The sequence below is a fragment of the Arachis hypogaea genome, chromosome 16, assembly GCF_003086295.3.
Source record: "Arachis hypogaea cultivar Tifrunner chromosome 16, arahy.Tifrunner.gnm2.J5K5, whole genome shotgun sequence".
Lineage (NCBI taxonomy): Eukaryota > Viridiplantae > Streptophyta > Magnoliopsida > Fabales > Fabaceae > Arachis > Arachis hypogaea.
Genome location: NC_092051.1, coordinates 142672712 through 142692656, shown reverse-complemented (window position 1 = coordinate 142692656; position 19945 = coordinate 142672712). Strand labels below are relative to the sequence as shown.

At 34.0% G+C, this 19945-nt stretch overlaps 1 non-coding gene across 1 annotated transcript; it reads right to left on the bottom strand.

Annotated features, from left to right (window-relative positions):
• Window positions 1-1886: 1886 nt before the first annotated feature.
• Window positions 1887-1958, bottom strand: TRNAN-GUU (transfer RNA asparagine (anticodon GUU)). Its single transcript has one exon. It is a non-coding gene; the product is annotated as a tRNA-Asn (tRNA).
• Between the last annotated feature and the right edge of the window lie 17987 nt (window positions 1959-19945).

Sequence of the window (19945 nt, the reverse complement as noted above, 5' to 3'; positions counted from 1 at the left end):
TTGAAGCCAGAAATGATTTTTGGCTAATGGGGTAGGAAGAAACAAGGAAAAGAAAAGGTAATGATGAGGACGAAGAAGAGAATTGATATTCAAAAGAAGCATACATAGTGAATTAAGGTTTAATGGTTTAAAGGGTGACATTGACAAAGTCCTACATGGGAAATAATTGGCTAGGCCGGCTTTTTCTTATTATGAGTATTGTCTTCAATATTTTGGACCTCATTTCCAATGTTTTTGTTTAATACACATAGCATATAGTACCTATATTTAGGGATGGCAATACACCCGAATCCGCGAGTACTCACCTCACTCCTATCTGCTTGGGGTGGGTAATTACCCGCTTCGGTTTTTAGCGGGTGGATTTTTGAGAGGGATGGAACGGGGTCGGATTTAGGTAATATCCGTCCCTATCTACCTCACTGAAGGGTATTTACAAATTTGATTAATTAATATTATTAATATTATTGATATTATTATTAATATTATTATTAATATTAATAAACAGTTATTAACTGTTTAGTACCATTTGGTTGAAGGGACACAACCTTTTAAGGATTGTGTATGTTCAAAATATTGTGTCTATTGGCTAAAAGAACACAACTCTTTAAGAATTGTGTATGTTCAAAATATTGTATCTATTGGCAATAGAAAAGACACAACAATTTGTATACGTAACTAATCATAATTGCTACGTGCAATATGTATAAATAAGTCATTGTCCACTATTTCAGAAATATAAGTACTAAGTGTACATTTTAATCAACTATTAAGAGATTTTCTTTGTTCAAGAGAGTTGAGAATTTCTTACTATTGCTAATTAAGAAATTCTTAGGTTTCATTGTATCTTGGGAGAATATTGTCATCAACCTTATAGCAACTAAGTGTAGGGACAAATATCTCTCTAAAGAAAGCGATCTAATCGTGCCTTGAAACCACTACACAAATATAAGATTTTGTCATCTTCTCATACCATATACCCAACAATTTTAGAGAGATAGTACTTGAAGATGGCACAAGATCAAAACACCACGTTCAAGGTCATTAATCAAGAGTTTGTCAAGTTAGATCGCTTAGATGGAACGAACTTCAATCGTTGGAAGGACAAAATGATGTTTCTTCTTTTAGTTCTCAATCTTGCATATGTGATTGACCCAAAGACTACACCAATTGCCAATGCTGCTGAAAAATTCCACACTGAAAGAGGAAGAAGAGATTGTTCAATTGAAGAAGAAATATGATGAAGATACTTTTGCATGTTGAGGTCATATGTTAATTCAATCACCATTGGAGATTTGGAAATCTTTGGAAGAAAAGTACAATACTAAACGACAAGGAACAGATAAGTTTATTATGATAAAATATTTCGAATTTATTATGAATGATACTATGCCTGTTATGGATCAAATTCATGAATTACAAATTCTTGTAAGTAGACTTCGTGATCTATAAGTGGTGATCCCTGAATCACTGCAAGGTGAAGAATATTTTTTTCTTCTAATAAATTTGATCACTTTTGTGAATTACATAGTATTGTGCATCAATCTTCCGCTCCATATACTCTGCAACAAAATGGTTTGGCGGAAAGAAAACTCTCGGGAGAATTGATGACTGCATCAAAGATGCACTTGCTATTGCTAATACTAGTACATCGGAGAATTCTGAATTGGTTAGTTTAAATAGCCCCGGACTGTGGAACAAGGGAGTATCCCGAACCTACACCGAGGTATTGACGGCGATTCTCAAATATCGCAGAACCGAACGGGATACGATGAGATAGAATGCAATAGAGACAAACAAAAGACAGGGGGAACGGGTTACCTACTTTTAACGGTCAAAGCGAACCCAACCCTTTCATTTCGAATTCAAGAATTCGGAATGAACCAAACCTCCCCAAGTAGGATTCGAACCTACGACCAGTCAGTTAACAGCCGACCGCTCTACCACTGAGCTACTGAGGAACAACGGGAAATTTGATCTCATAGAGTTCAATTCCCGTTCTCAACCCATGACCAATATGAGCTCGAAGGAAAACCGTACCTTAGTGGATATAGTTAATTCAATGTTACTAAATGCAAAATCGGCTTACAATTTGTGGGTGAAGCATTATTGACATCATGTCATATCCATAATAGGATACCATCAAGACATAGAAAGGTTTCTCCTTATGAAATTTGGAAAGGAAAGAAACCTAATTAAATTATCTTAAAGTGTGGGGGTGTTTAACCTTTTATCGAGTTCCTGATCAAAAGAGAACCAAATTGGGGTCAAAAGGCATAAAAGGTACTTTTATAGGATATGCTCAAAATTCTAAAGCATATAAATATTAGACTTAGTGTCTAATATAATTGTTGAATCAAGAGAGGTAGAATTTATTGAAAATAAATTTATCAATGATTCAACTTCTAATTAAGAATATCCCAAAAATGATACTAATATTTCACAAGAAATAAATAATCAAAACAATAAACGTCTAAGCGACAAAGAGTTGATTGAACCAAGGAAGAGTTTGAGAGCAAGAAAAGAAAAGGACTTGGGTCCAGATTTTATTTCTTCTCAAGCTATCATCTTTTTGGTAGAAGGAACTAGAAATTCTGTAACAAACAAGATTCCTATTGTGATGAACATAAAGGATGATCCTCAAACGTTCAAAGAGGCTATGCCTTCAAGGGATTCTGCTTTTTGGAAAGAAGCAATAAATGATGAAATAGACTCAATATTATCTAACAATACTTCGATCTTGGTTGATTTGCCTCCAGGATCAAAGCCTATAGGATGTAAGTGGATATTTAAAAGAAAGTATAACACGGATGGTTCATTACAAACCTTTAAAGCAAGGTTAGTGGCCAAGGAGTTTAGACAACAAGAAGGTCTAGACTATTTCGATACCTACGTACCTGTGGCAAGAATGACTTATATTAGGACTCTTATAGCATTGGCATCCATTCACAAGCTTCATATACATCAAATGGATGTTAAAACAGCTTTTCTAAATGGAGATCTTAATGAAGAAATTTATATGGAGCAACTGGAAGGCTATGTGCTGCCCGGAAATGAAAAGAAAGTTTGCAAATTAATTAAGTCTTTGTATGGGCTAAAACAAGCGCCTAAACAATGGCATGAAAAGTTTGATTCAGTGGTGTTATCAAATGGCTTCTCACATAATAGTGCGGATAAATGTATTTACTCAAAATTTACTAAAAATTATGGAGTAATTATTTGTTTATATGTTGATGATATGTTAATCATCGGAACAAATTTAGAAGAAATTCGTATAACGAAGGAGTATCTAACTTCTAAATTCAAGATGAAGGATTTGAATGAAGTTGATACAATATTAGGCATAAAAGTGCATAAGAATGAAGTTGGCTTTACTTTAAATCAATCTCATTATATCAAAAAGGTATTGAAAAAGTTTGGTCATCTCACAATTAAAGAATCCAATACGCCCTATGATCCTAATTTTAAATTAGAAGAAAACATAGGAATACCTATAGCACAATTAGAATATGCTAGTGCCATAGGAAGTTTAATGTATGCAATGCATTGTACTAGACCTGATATATCATTTGCGGTATGCAAATTATCAAGGTTTACAGGAAAGCCTAGCAATCAACATTGGAAAGCTATAACAAGAGTTCTTGGTTATCTCAAGAAAACTATAAACTTGGGATTACATTATAGTGATTATCCCGCAGTTTTAGAAGGTTATTTCGACGCAAGTTAGATTACAAATCTTAGTGACAACAAATCCACTTCAGGATGGATTTTCACCATAGGTGATGGAGCAATAAGTTGGGCCTCAAAGAAACAAACATGTATTACACATTCTACTATGGAGGCTGAGTTTGTAGCTTTATCAGCCGCAGGTAAAGAAGCGAAATGATTAAGAAATTTGTTATATGATATAAAGTTGTGGCCACAGCAGATGACAGCCATTTCAATCTTCTATGATAGTGAATCAACCATGTCTCGAGCATATAATAAGGTATATAATGGAAAGTCTAGACATATAAGTTTGAGACATGAGTTTGTGAGGTAACTAATAGATGATGGTGTAGTTACCATCACTTATGTAAGATCTCAAAGAAATTTAGCAGACCCTTTGACTAAAGGTTTATCAATGGATAAAATCAAAGAGACTACTGCTAAAATGAGATTAAAACCTATTATTGCTAAATGATGGGAACCCAACCTTATTCTAGTAGACCACTAGTTTCAAGGTTTAATGGGTAATAACAAGTTATTTAGCAATTGGAGCACTAAGGTATAAGATTTAGTGCTATTTACAATAAATTAGGAGGGTGAGTTTAAACTCTTAATGGAATGATAATATTATCTATCAAAAGATTCCACCTATATGAATATAAGAATGGTGCCGCTCTAATCGAGAATTTTAGAGGTTTTATTCTCGTAAATATTCATGAAACCAGGATGAGCACAAGGCCTTATAAGTGCTTAAAATTGTAAACTCTTGAACTTGGAGGGTATAAATAATGTGTGTGATTTTTGGTACTAGCATATGGAGTATAGGTTTAATCGATTAGACACCTATTACTTCGTTAAAACTTTAAAATTTACACTAAAAGAATGTTTAATCTTAGTGATACATTCTTTATACATATACTTGTATGACATTTAAATTTTGTAAATAGTGGGGGATTGAAGGGTATTTACAAATTTGATTAATTAATATTATTAATATTATTGATATTATTATTAATATTATTATTAATATTAATAAACGGTTACTAAACGTTTAGTACCATTTGGTTGAAGGGACACAACCTTTTAAGGATTGTGTATGTTCAAAACATTGTGTCTATTGGCTAAAGGGACACAACTTTTTAAGAATTGTGTATGTTCAAAACATTGTATCTATTGACAATAGAAAAGACATAACCATTTGTATACGTAACTAATCATAATTGCTACGTGCAATATGTATAAATAAGTCTTTGTCTACTATTTCAGAGATATAAGTACTAAGTGTACATTTTAATCAATTATTAAGAGATTTTCTTTGTTCAAAAGAGTTGAGAATTTCTTACTATTGCTAATTAAGAAATTCTTAGGTTTCATTGTATCCTGGAAGAGTATTGTCATCAACTCTATAGCAACTAAGTGTGGGGACAAATATCTCTCTAAAGAAAGCGATCTAATCATACCTTGAAACCACTACACAAATATAAGATTTTGTCATCTTCTCATACCATATACCCAACACCCGCTATGTATATAATATATATAATTTTAATATATAATATATATAATATATGTAAAATAATTAGTAAATAATTAATAATATTGTATCATATTTAAATTTTTATTTTAATTTATGTTATGTATGTGATGATGGTTATATAAATTTTGAAATTTAATTTTATTTATTGAATTTTAATAATTATAGGGACGGGTAGGGGCGGAACGGGTACTCGCAGGAGCGGGTTAGGGTTCAACATTTTACTACCCGCAAGTAGAAATGGGGCGGGTTCTATGCGGGTTATTGTGCGGCAGGACGGGGTTGGGTAGAGCAAAAACCCGCCCCTACCCGCCCTGTTGCCACCCCTACCTATATTAGATGTTTGTTTGGTTAAATTTTATATAAATATATAGAAGAAAACAATTTTAGTATCCCTTATCTTATTAAGTTCATGATATATTTTTAATATTTTAAATGTATTAAAAATATAATTATTTATATGTCTCTTTTTATTAGTTTATTAAACTGTTGAGAGAAGTGATTTTATAATATAGTATAAGAATTTATTTGATCACGAAATTTAAAATTCGATTCTTGTTAAATTTTAAAATAAAATTTAATATAAGATAAATTAAAAAAAAAAACTTGTACAAAAGTTCAACTTAATAACAAAATGCTTATAAATTATTTATAAATCACCATTAGAATTCGAGTTTGTTCTACATCAATTTTGTTAATTAATTTTAGTAGTTTAGTGAAAGCTGTTGATTATTAATGTTAACGTTGATGAAGGAAAGCAAGCTAAGGTGTCTTATATATATTGCATTGGCCGTCAACACTATCTAGTAATAATCTTCTGTATGTGAGTTGTGTTTGTCGTGTGTGATTGTTTTGTTCTATCTCAAGTTTAATTGCTATGCAAAGACCACAGGAAGATTGTCATAATTAACTAATTAAGTAACTTGACAAGTGCCTTATTTGTTTTGGGGCATATGCCTTGGTTAACAACATTGATACAACCTAAGAAGTAAGAACTTAATTCTAAATATATGGAACACTGCTAGTACCATCCAATTAATTAATAAAAGAGAACTTACATGTGATATAACTATTTAATAATTATATTATAATTTGTTAGAGAATAGCATCGAATCTTTAGGGTATCTCTATTAAAATAGAACAAAACTAAATATTTGATTCATTAAGATATACGCGACGTCGATTTTAAAATAAAAATGTTTTCCACCCTAGTTTATGGATAATGTGACAATAGCAAAGAAATGATTAATACATCATAAAAAAATCGACAACGATTTTATTCTTTTATTTTTAATTATCTTTTTTTTTTTAAATATTGATAGTAAGTTGTCGAAAAATATCGACGAAAAATATAGTTGTCAATTTTTTGTATCGAAAAATACACTTTTTTTTTATAGTAGCTTAAAAAATTAGTTTAAAATATGAAAATTGTCTTATAATAATATTATTATATAGAAATTTTATTTTTAATAAATATGAGATTTGTAATACTTCTATTTTAAGCTTAGAAATTTATTTTCATAACACATTATCGATAAATCTTATTTGAGTTATATAATATATGTTGATAATTTTAGTGGCTAAGAGAAGGGGGTTGAATCTTAGCCCCATTTTTTGCTTGCTAACACTTGCTGGATTTAGAGGAGACTTTTCTGTTTTAGCTCATCACTTCACACGAGACTTTTTCTTTTGTCTCGTCCCTAGCCACGAGACTTTTCTTTTTGTCTCATCACTTGACACGAGATATTTTTGGTTTTTGCTCCTGTGCAGTAGAAACAGAAATGTAATAGAGAAGAGTAGAAGATTACACCCAGATATATCCTGGTTCAGCTGCTAAGTGCAGTGCAGCCTACATCCAGTCTCCATCACAAACATGATGAAATTTCACTATAACCAATCTGATTACAAACTGTAAAGTGCTAACCCAACTTACAAGGGGATTCCCACAGAATCATGAAACACAATATAGATGAACAAAGGAACTCTAAGACATCTATGACTTTTTCTTTTAATTTTGCACTCTCTGCCTTTTTCCGCTCTATGGCTTTTTCATACAAACCTCACTGTTTGCCTTTTTCCATGAGACTCAAGACATGATAAAATTAAACAGAAAAATACAAAACAGAATACATTGAAGGAGAAGAAAATCTGTAAGCTTAGGTAGCTCTGAGAATCCTGTGCCTTGCACTCTCACAGCTTACTTCTAACTCCTTGCTCCAAACAGTGGCTGTTCTCCCTTTTTATAGAAGAGAGAAGCCTCCACACTTGAAGCCAAAAACCCAAGCCAACTTCTTCTTCCTTCAAGAAACCGGTTCGGCCACACAGAGAGAGAAGAGATAACCATGCAGTAACCAACATGCAATTACCTCTAGTCCTTCCTTGGTCATCACTCTTCATTAATCCGATCTCTCCATCCTTGGCTTGCTCTCCAAGATGGATTTCTGGCCCTTGATGCTTCATGATGATGATGACTTCATCTGCTTCAATCTCTGCCTCTACCATCACTTCGCCACTCTAGCTACTTCCTGTGGTGGTTGAGCAGAATCAAAGACAAGCCATGCCTCCAAGAATCTCACCTTGCTGGCCGAATCTTCTTCTTCCTTTTTGAGCATGAAGAGCTCAAGATTACCTCACCAAATCTAACTATATTTGGTGAAAATCTCAGCCACAGCTCATTTTTATTTTAGTATGTTTTCTTGCCATCATTAGCTTGATGGTCTTGATGCACGCAGCTCCTTCTTTCTTTTGGTAGCTGAACATAGCTTCCATTGTTTCCTGGTTAATGTCCGAAGAGAAGAAAGAGATGAGAGAGAATAAACAACTTGGAAAAAGCAATTCAATGTAATAAACATATTACACACGTAAAAGTTGCTTTTACTTCCCTAAGTGGCGTGTAATGTTAATGCCATCAATCATGTCAATGAAACTTTCTCTCTCATATTTCCCATGCATTTATTATCTTTACTTAATAAAATTTTGAATTCCACTTCATGATGAGTAAAGAAGTTCCGTTGGAAGCAATGGAACTTTGCTTTCTATATTTAGTGGATTCGGATCATGCATTGGGTCTTGTAGCATCAATATTAATTTGGGCTTGTAGCAATAATAACTTCAATTTGGCCCAAATAATATCACAATAATTCAGCCATACTTCTTTGAACATTTTTTGAATCAAAGCTGAATTAGAAATAAAATCACACTTGGGCTTGTAGCAATTATATTTTATTTTCGGCCTAATTAAAACACAACATTGTCTCAGCCACAATGATCATAATATATTAATATCAAAGCTTTGAGCAATTATAAACATATTGGGCTTGCACCAGAGTTTCATTTTCGGCCTAATAATACCTGCAACAAAATTATTTAATCAATATATGTTAAATGAAAATCAGATTAATAATTTTGTAATTAATTATTTTTAATAATGTTTAGTCATCACAAATATTAGTTTAGAGTTTTCCAAACTCATCAATCTCCCCCTTGATGACAAACATTGTTAAAATTGAAATGGAAAGAAATGTAAAGATTGAGTAAAGAATACTCCCTTTGAATTTGAATTTCTCCCCTTTCAAAATGTCACATGGCTCCCCCTTGATATATGCTATTCTTACCAAGGGAAGCACTAACCTGTAACAATTTAATCAAGCTTCAAGAAACAATGTTATTCAACGTATTAATTTTGAAATGTTGAATGCTTGATTTATGAGCAGATTTGAATGATATACAAAACTTATTTGCTATCACAAGTTTGATTTTCTGCTCAAACTATATTGGAAAAAGATTTTGCTGTTCAAATATTTTTTACTAAATCAGAGCAATCATGGTTATGGTAGAAAAAATATTTTTCATCAACATGATATATTTTTTCCAAACACAGCAACTTTCATCATTTCAAACTAAAGGAACTGCCAAAAATAAATCCAATCATCAATCATTCTATCAAGGTAATTCACATATTTCACCAAGATAATCATCAAGTAATGGCAGTAATTAAAGTAGAACCGAATGCTATATTAACAAAACATCATCAAACATAATCCTAATGTATTTTCACAATGCATTATCCATCATCAACAAGGGTGATCATGAATTCTCAAAGAGAATTTCATCCCCTGTTTTCCAGTTTCAATTTTGGATCATTTCAATTTCCTCCCCCTTTTGGCATCAAGGGGCATTATGTACCTGCAGTAAGAAAACATTGGCAATACAACAAAATATTCATAAAATGCCAAATATGTCAAAGCGTCAAGGAGCAGTGAGTATCAAGTCATGCTACTACAAAAGAAAGATTGAGCCTAATCATGCCAATATCAAATAACATAAAACAACAGTCATCAATCATCTGATAGATGAAAAGCAGAGTCCTCAGCGCCTTCTTCACTATTATCGCCCAGATCCTTCTTAAGACTTTCTAGCATCAGGCCGACCCTTTCTTTGCAATTTTTCCAAGCTTTCTCGCTCTCATAAGCTTGCTTGCGAGCCTCTTTGTGAGATTGAATCATCATTTCTGCCATGTTTAAGAATTCACCCAAAATCTCTTTGATGGATTTGACTGTTTTGGAAGACTCTGGCCTGGTCTCATTGTCACTATCCGATGCAACAGATTTGCCCCCTTTGGTTCCCTTAGTCGCTCCTCCTCCTCTGATTGAGGATACTTTGTTCTCTACTGCCTCATTCAACAGATCAACTTTAAAGTATTCAAAAATTCTAGTTAAAAACATACCATAAGGCAGGTTAGCCTTTTTGGTGCTTCTAACAGAATCCCATATATGCCTAATCATAATATAGCCAAAGGATATCGGAGTAAAGGTAACCAAAGCAAATAATATGAGACAGTCAGAAAATGTTACTCGGTTGTGTGAGCCGCTTTGGGGAGTCAGAATATGGGTGATGATTCGGTGACCAGAGAGTTGACTGGTCCTAGAGCTTTGTGGGTTGGAATCGTTCCATGCAAGCCAGAAAGATTCTCGCAAATTTGCTGAAGAACCGTTTTGTATGAAACGCCGACTTGTGTATCCCATTTGTCTACCATGTACGCTCGTGGTCCTTCATCCTTGAAGCCCAGGGCCGCTCCAATGGTCTCAGAATCAAGGGCTATTTGAACTCTTTTGACATAGGAATGAAGAGTGCCGTCAATGAATCGCATATTGGCGTAAAACTCTCGGACTAGGCCAGGATAGACTGGTTTCTGAATGAGAAGAAGTGGCTTCCAGTTGAGGAGTTCAAACAGAGAGGAGATGTTGATGCCTTTGTTAGTGAGAGTGTCGAGACTGACAAGGTAGGTTGCACACAAATGACGTTTTTCCATAACCTCATTGTGAAACTCAAAAGAGGTACAAGAGTTGAATCTGCTCGGATCAAAGTGGGAGTGAGTCTTGCCATACTTGTTTCTGAATTCTAATGATTCCAAATTTGGAAGTTCGGTGGTGTCATTTAGTGCAAACCCCTTGGTCTTCTGTGAGCTTTTTTCGGGGATAGTTCTCTTTGGTGATAAAGGTGGTAGTGAATGAATGGGCGAGGTATGAGATTCTTCCTCTTCCTCAATGCGGGGCTCCTTATTTTTCCCGCTTCTTCTTCTTCTTCCGGAACTCTTCTGTGCTATTACTTTCTTCCTCATGGCTTCGGTGTGCTTGGTTGGGGGTGAGGGAGAAGATGAAGAAGTAGAATGTATGCGGATGTGAGTGTGGGTTTGAGGGGTTGATGGTTTTTGAGAGAGGAGGATTTTTTCACTCTTTCTTGGCGCGGTTTTCTTTTTCATGGTAATGGAAGAATGGAATATGAAAGATTGATGAAGTAACCGAATTGAGTGGAGGGAGAAGCAAGGTGAGAGTCACATTAAATGTGGATTGGAGAGAGAGACTTTGGTGGATGTAATGACCATTAGTGGACGGTTAATGACCATTATGGTGTAGTTATTACCCAAAATGATTCCCCCTTTTTTTTTTTTGAAATAAAAAACTGAAAAGTTGTTGCCTTAAATCAAGGGATTAGATGGAGAGAGGGATTTGATTTGACAATAACCACTTCCAAAAAAGATATGATGACACAAGGAAGAGGATTCTTATTTGCATAGAGAGACAACTAACATAACGGCAAAGTGGGGTCAAGAAAATTTGGTGGGGCCCATGAGAATTTACTTTTAGACACTGTCTCCCCCTTGATCACAGCTCTTTCAACGCTTCTAATTTTATCTCGTCCAAACCTACGAGACAAAACTGAACATAATCAACTTTTCACAATTTATCAATGAAACTTAAATCAAACATTCCCAAACTTTTTCTCAGGGTACAGAATATGTCTTCACAGAGGGGTTTTGTAAAAATATCAGCAATTTGGTCTTCAGATTTTACAAATTGAATATCAATAGTACCCTTTTGCACATGTTCCCTAATAAAATGATATTTTATCTCAATGTGCTTGGTTCTTGAGTGCAGAACCGAATTTTTTGAAATATTTATAGCACTCATATTATCACAAAATAAGGGTATACTATTGATTTTTAATTTGTAATCTTCCAATTGTGTTTTTAACCAAATTAATTGTGAACAACATGCAGATGCGGAAATATATTCGGCTTCAGCTATGGATAGAGCCAATGTGGCTTGTTTCTTGCTTGACCACATGTTGAGTGAACTTCCAAGGAAGCAACACATGCCAGAGGTGCTCCTTCTATCCACTCTATCTCCCGTATAATCTGCATCACAAAACCCTACTGCACAAAAGTCATCAGATTTAGGATACCACAAGCCATAATCACAAGTTCCCTTAATGTATCTAATGATGCGCTTAACAGCCGTAAGATGGGATTCTTTTGGATGAGATTGAAACCTTGAACATACACCCACACTTTGGACTATATCCGGTCTAGAAGAGGTAATGTACATAAGAGAACCTATCATTCCTCTATACCTTGTTTCATCCACATCTTGACCATCATCATCCTTTTCAAGTTTTGTATTAGGATGCATTGGAGTACCCATTGATTTGGATTTTTCTAGGCCAAACTTTTTGATAAGCTCTTTTGCATACTTTCCTTGGTAAATAAAATTACGACTAGGAGTTTGTTTAATTTGGAGGCCAAGAAAGAAAGTAAGCTCTCCCATTAAACTCATCTCAAACTCACTAGTCATGAGTTTTCCAAACTCTTCACACAAGGAAATGTTGGCCGATCCAAATACAATGTCATCAACATAAACTTGAACAAGGAGCATATCATCATTAGATGCTTTAATAAATAAAGTAGTGTCGGTGGTACCCCTTTGAAATTGATTTTCTAACAAGAAGGCACTAAGCCTTTCATACCAAGCTCTTGGAGCTTGTCTAAGACCATAAAGAGCCTTAGTTAGTTTGAAAACATGATTTGGAAACTCTTTATGTTCAAAACTGGGGGGTTGTGCCACATACACTTCTCTATCAATAAAGCCATTAAGGAAAGCACATTTAACATCCATTTGAAACATTTTAAAACCCTTATGGGCAGCATAGGCAAGAAGCAATCTAATTGCTTCCATTCTAGCTACCGGAGCAAAAGACTCATCAAAATCTATACCCTCTTCTTGATCATAACCTTGGGCCACTAATCTAGCCTTGTTACGAACAACTTGTTCATCCTCACCAAGTTTATTTTTAAATACCCACTTAGTACCCGTTACCTTCTTACCATCCGGATGAGGTACTAATGTCCAAACCTCATTCTTGTCAAATTGAGCAAGCTCCTCTTGCATTGCTTTAACCCATGATGGGTCCTTAAGAGCTTGTTTGACATTGTTGGGCTCTATTTGTGACAAGAGAGCGAAGTTGCTAGGTTCGGTTTGCCTTTTGGTGGAGGATCTTGTTGTTACACCATGAGAGGGATCACCAATGATGAAGTTATGAGGATAACCCCTCATAGACTTCCATTCTCTAGGCTTTCGGACAGGTATAGAGCTTTGATGAACTTCTGGTGGTCTTACTGTTTCAGTTGCTCGTGCCTGCTTAGGAGACAAAATGGAAATGTCTCCTCCAATCTGACGAGACAAAACCGGGCTGACAGATTCTTTATTTTGCACAGATTTGGGATTTTCTTTATTTGTTCCAGCCTCTTCACAATCTGAATCAATATCCTTCACAATACTGGGAATTAAGTTAGAATCACAAAAAGTAACATGTATGGATTCCTCTATGGTTCTATGCTCTTTGAGATAAACTCTATAGGCCTTGCTTGTGGTGGAATATCCAACAAACATTCCTTCATAGGATTTTGGATCAAATTTTCCAAGGTTTTCCTTATTGTTGAGCACAAAGCATTTGCATCTAAAAACATGAAAATACTTAAGATTTGGAGGGGTTCATTTCCATAGCTTATAAGGTGTTTTCTTTAACACTTTTCTAATGATTGTTCTATTCAAAATATAACATGCTGTGTTCACAGTCTCAGCCCATAAGAATTTAGGAATTTCACTCTCACATAACATAGCCCTAGTCATTTCTTGAAGGCTTCTATTCCTTCTTTCAACCACCCCATTTTGTTGGGGGGTTCTAGGGCATGAAAAATTATGAGAAATTCCTAAGTCATCACAGAATTTTTCAATGTCTTGATTTTCAAATTCTCTTCCATGATCACTTCTCAAATGGACAATTTTCAAATCCTTTTTATTTTGAATTTTCTTGCAAATGGTGAAAAAAGCATGAAAGGCATCATTCTTATGAGCAAGGAAAAGTACCCAACCAAATCTAGAGTAATCATCTACAACCACAAGACCATAGTGTTTACCTCCTAAACTTTGAGTTCTAGTAGGACCAAAAAGATCAATATGTAACATCTCCAATGGCCTTTTGGTTGAGATTCCATCTTTTGATTTAAAAGAGGATTTTACTTGTTTGCCCAATTGACAAGCGTCACAAGTAAGATCCTTATCAAACTTGATGTTTGGAATTCCTCTAACCAAATTTCTTTTGACTAGCTTAGAAATTTGATACATGCTAGCATGTCCCAACTTTCTATGCCAAAGCCATTTTTCAGATTCAAAAGATGTAAAGCATGTTACATTTTGTTCCTTTAAATCCTCAAGAGTTAATCCATACACATTGTTGCATCTTTTAGCTTCAAGGAGAACATTCCCAGTTTTCTCACAAACAAATAAACAAACAAACTTCTTAAAAATAACTTCAAAACCCAAATCACATAATTGACTAACACTAAGTAAATTATGTTTCAAGCCATGTACATGGAGAACATCATTTATACAAGATGAGAAATTTTTACCCACTTTCCCAACAGCCACAATTTTTCCTTTTGCATCATCACCGAAAGTGACAAGCCCTCCATCATATTCATCAAGCTTTATGAAGAAGGTTGTCTTTCTGGTTATATGCCTAGAGCATCCGCTATCCATATACCACATATTTTCCTTCCTTTTGGATGCTAGGCACACCTACAAAACAAGTTTAAGTAACTTTAGGTATCCAAATCTTTTTGGATCCTTTTACGTTAAACCATCTTCTATGTCCTAAGCCATTGTAATAAAAAACAATTTTATAAACATTATCACCGATCATTCTTTCACCAAAAAAACATTGAATGGAAAAGTGTCCATTTCGGTTGCATAGTCTACAAAATCTTGGAGTTGCTGTTTTGTTAAAGTAGGTGGGATCTTGAAATCTTGTATCATTAGAAGATGAAGCAATATTTTCAAAATGAGATTTTTTAGCAGATTTATAAAACCCCAACCCAGCCTTATCATAAAGAGGTTTTTGACTAGCCAAGATGTGATTCAGATTTTCAGAACTTTGGGTGAACTTGGCTAAGTCTTCCTTAAGCCTTTTAACCTCTTTAAGCAACTCTTCATTTTGCTTAAAGCAATCTACATATGCAAGAACGGAATGGTTACTTTCACAGCTCTTAATTTGGGCTCTTAACTGCTTATTTTCTTCAACAAGATCACAAGCATTTTTGGCCTCTCTCACTTTCTCTTTAAGAAAACTGTTTTCAGCTTTAAGAATGGTGATTTGTTGTTCTAGTTCTTGATTTTCCAACAAAAAATATCTTATTTTTTCGGAAAGGTGGTCTATCATAAGATGAAGATCCTCAATGTTAGGGTTGTGAAAGACTACCTGATCTATGTGGTCTGCCATGAGACATGTTTGTGACTTGGTCTCGGTTTCTTCATCATCATCATCGGAGTCATTCTCCAAGTCTTCCCATGAGGCCATCAGTCCTTTCTTCTTTCCTCTTTTCGGCTTCTCCTTCTTCTTTAACTTGGGACAATCAGATTTGAAATGCCCCATTTTCTTGCAGTTGTAACAAGTTACTTTGCTAAGGTCTTTCTTCACTCTCCTTGAGCTGCTGCCTTTGCCTTTAAGCTTCATCATTTTCCTGAATTTTTTGGCAAACAACACAATTCATGTTCAGAGGAGTTATCACTGGATTCTTCATCCAGAGGGTTAGTCATAGAAGAAAAAGCAATTCCTTTCTTTTTTTGAATCTTTTTTCAAATAGGTTTTTTCAAAAGCAAGAAAATTTCCTCTCAAATCATCAAGTGTCATGGAATCTAAGCTACTGCTCTCAGAAATAATTAAGGCTTTTGTTTTCCACTCTTTTGTAAGACATCTCAATACTCTTCTCACTAGCACAGATTCAGAATGTGTAATTCCCAGAGCATATAAGCCAACAATGATGGCGTTGAACCGTTCAAACAGTTCATCAATGGACTCTCCTTCCTTCATTGCAAACATTTCATATTCTATTCAACATGTCTGTCCGAATCTTCTTTACAATGGTGGTTCCTTCATGAGTGATTTGTAGCTTGTCCCAGATTTCCTTTGCCGTTGTGCATCGTGATACCCATCGGTACTCCTCAAAGCTGATAGCACAGTTGAGCAGGTTTATTGCCTTGGCATTTAACTCTACCTTCTTCCTATCTTCTTCGGTCCATCTTGCTTCAGGTTTAAGGGAGACTACTCCTTCAGCACTTGTGGTAGTTGGAAATTGAGGCCCTTCCAGAATAATCTTCCAAAGTCTGTAATCCACTGCTTGTACAAATATCTTCATCCTCTCCTTCCAATAGGTATAATTTTTCCCATTGAAAAAAGGAGGTCTGTTGCTCGATTGACCTTCAGTCAGATTATAGGACACCACATTTGCGCCACTGTTTTCTGCCATAAGGATCTTTTCTCCAAGCTGCAAAGCTTGATCTCTTTGAGACCAAGCTCTGATACCAATTGATGATTTCAGTGGCTAAGAGAAGGGGGTTGAATTTTAGCCCCCTTTTTTGCTTGCTAACACTTGCTGGATTTAGAGGAGACTTTTCTGTTTTAGCTCATCACTTCACACAAGACTTTTTCTTTTGTCTCGTGGTTTAGCCCCCTTTTTTGCTTGCTAACACTTGCTGGATTTAGAGGAGACTTTTCTGTTTTAGCTCATCACTTCACACAAGACTTTTTCTTTTGTCTCGTCCCTAGCCACGAGACTTTTCTTTTTGTCTCGTCACTTGGCACGAGATATTTTTGGTTTTTGCTCCTGTGTAGTAGAAACAGAAATGTAGTAGAGAAGAGTAGAAGATTACACCCAGATATATCCTGGTTCAGCTGCTAAGTGCAGTGCAGCCTGCATCCAGTCTCCATCACAAACATGATGAAATTTCACTATAACCAATCTGATTACAAACTGTAAAGTGTTAACCCAACTTACAAGGAGATTTTCACAGAATCATGAAACACAACATAGATGAACAAATGAAATCTAAGACATCTATGGCTTTTTCTTTTAATTTTGCACTCTCTGCCTTTTTCCGCTCTATGGTTTTTTCATACAAACCTCACTGTTTGCCTTTTTCCATGAGACTCAAGACATGATAAAATTAAACAGAAAAATATAAAACAGAATACATTGAAGGAGAAGAAAATCTGTAAGCTTAGGTAGCTCTGAGAATCTTGTGCCTTGCACTCTCACAGCTTACTTCTAACTCCTTGCTCCAAACAGTGGATGTTCTCCTTTTTTATAGAAGAGAGAAGCCTCCACCCTTGAAGCCAAAAACCCAAGCCAACTTCTTCTTCCTTCAAGAAACCAGTTCGGCCACACAGAGAGAGAAGAGATAACCATGCATTAACCAAATGCAATTACCTCTAGTCCTTCCTTGGTCATCACTCTTCATCAATCCGAGCTCTCCATCCTTGGCTTGCTCTCCAAGATGGATTTCTGGCCCTTGATGCTTCATGATGATGATGACTTCATCTGCTTCAATCTCTGCCTCTACCATCACTTTGCCACTCTAACTACTTCCTGTGGTGGTTGAGCAGAATCAAAGACAAGCCATGCCTCCAAGAATCTCACCTTGCTGGCCGAATCTTCTTCTTCCTTTTTGAGCATGAAGAGCTCAAGATTACCTCACCAAATCTAACTATATTTGGTGAAAATCTCAGCCACAACTCATTTTTATTTTAGTATGTTTTCTTGCCATCATTAGCTTGATGGTCTTGATGCATGCAGCTCCTTCTTTCTTTTGGTAGCTGAACATAGCTTCCATTGTTTCCTGGTTAATGTCCGAAGAGAAGAAAGAGATGAGAGAGAATAAACAACTTGGAAAAAGCAATTCAATATAATAAACATATTACACAAGTAAATGTTGCTTTTACTTCCCTAGGCGGTGTGTAATGTTAATGCCATCAATCATGTCAATGAAACTTTCTCTCTCATATTTTCCATGCATTTATTAGCTTTACTTAATAAAATTTTGAATTCCACTTCATGATGAGTAAAGAAGTTCCGTTGGAAGCAATGGAACTTTGCTTTCTATGCTTAGTGGATTCGGATCATGCATTGGGTCTTGTAGCATCAATATTAATTTGGGCTTGTAGCAATAATAACTTCAATTTGGCCCAAATAATATCACAATAATTCAGCCATACTTCTTTGAACATTTTTTGAATCAAAGCTGAATTAGAAATAAAATCACACTTGGGCTTGTAGCAATTATATTTTATTTTCGGCCCAATTAAAACACAACATTGTCTCAGCCACAATGATCATAATATATTAATATCAAAGCTTTGAGCAATTATAAACATATTGGGCTTGCACCAGAGTTTCATTTTCGGCCCAATAATACCTGCAACAAAATTATTTAATCAATATATGTTAAATGAAATCAGATTAATAATTTTGTAATTAATTGTTTTTAATAATGTTTAGTCATCACAAATATTAGTTTAGAGTTTTCCAAACTCATCATATGTTGTGAATTTTTTCGGTCATACCGGATCATCAGATTTTCATTGCATAGTCATTAGATCTTGGTCGTTCGATTTTTTATTATTCTATTTTAAAGATTTGTATTGACATAATCTTGATTTGGTATCTCTATTACTTGCTTCTTCATGCATCTTGCTTAATTCGTTTTAAGAGATTATTTATATTTATTAAATTGAATAATAAAATAAATAGGTTAACATTTGAAAGGTCTTTACTATCAAATGTTATAATTGCCGCTAAAACCTTTTAGCGATAAAGTATAAGACGACTAATGTCTAATTGCGGTAAATGTATTAGCGGCTATTTTTATTGCCGCTAAAAACAAAATAAATAGTCGCTAAAAATGATTATTTTTGTAGTCCATCTTGGTTAATTCTTTTTAAGAGATTATTTATATTTATTAAATTGAATAATAAAATAAATAGGTTAATATTTGAAAGACTTATTGATTATGAAGTATTCACAAATAAACTCTACAAATTGTTAAATTTGTGTATTCGTGTGGATTTTTGAACTAAAAATTGAGCTAACTGAATAGTCCCTTAAATATATTATAATATAATAATTAAATATAAAATAACTGTAGACAAAATAAAGTTACAATTATGTTGAAAAACTTTTAGCGTATAGGACCTTATAGTTGTAGGTCCCTTCCAATATTAAAATTAAAGTTAATGTTGATGTCAGTGTAATAATTTTTTGACTCTATTTATATTGTCATTTTTTGTCTATATATAATTTGATATATATGTTCCTCTACAAAATGATTTTTAATATGATATTTCTAAAATTATTATTATTACATTGTTATTTATTATACATATAAATTAAAAATAATTATATATTTTAATATTTACTGTTTTACTCTTTAAATATTCACTCCATTCTTTGTAATGATGAGGACGAAAAAGAGAATCGATATTCAAAAGAAGCATGCATAGTGAATTAAGGTTTAATGGTTTAAAGGGTGACATTGACAAAGTCTTACATGGAAAATATGAGTTAGCTAGGCCGGCTTTTCTGATGAATATTATCTTCAATATTTTGGACCTCATTTCCAATGATTTTGTTTAATACACCCATAGCATATAGTAATTATATTAGATGTTTGTTTGGTTAAAATTTATATAAATATATAGAAGAAAATAATTTTAATATCCGTCATTTTATTAAGTTTATGATATATTTTTAATATTTTAAACGTATTAAAAATATAATTATTTATATGTCTCTTTTTATTAATTTATTAAATTTATGAAAAAATGGCTTCATAATATAGTATAAAAATTTATTTGATCACAAAATTTAAAATTTAATTTTTGTTAGATCTTAAAATAAAATTTAATATAAGATAAATAAAAAAAAATATACAAAAGTTCAATTTAAATTTTTAGAAAAGGTAAGTTTATCACAAAATGCTTAGAGAGCTGGGTGTTTAGCTGGACTTATATACACTTTTTGTATATCTTTTAACT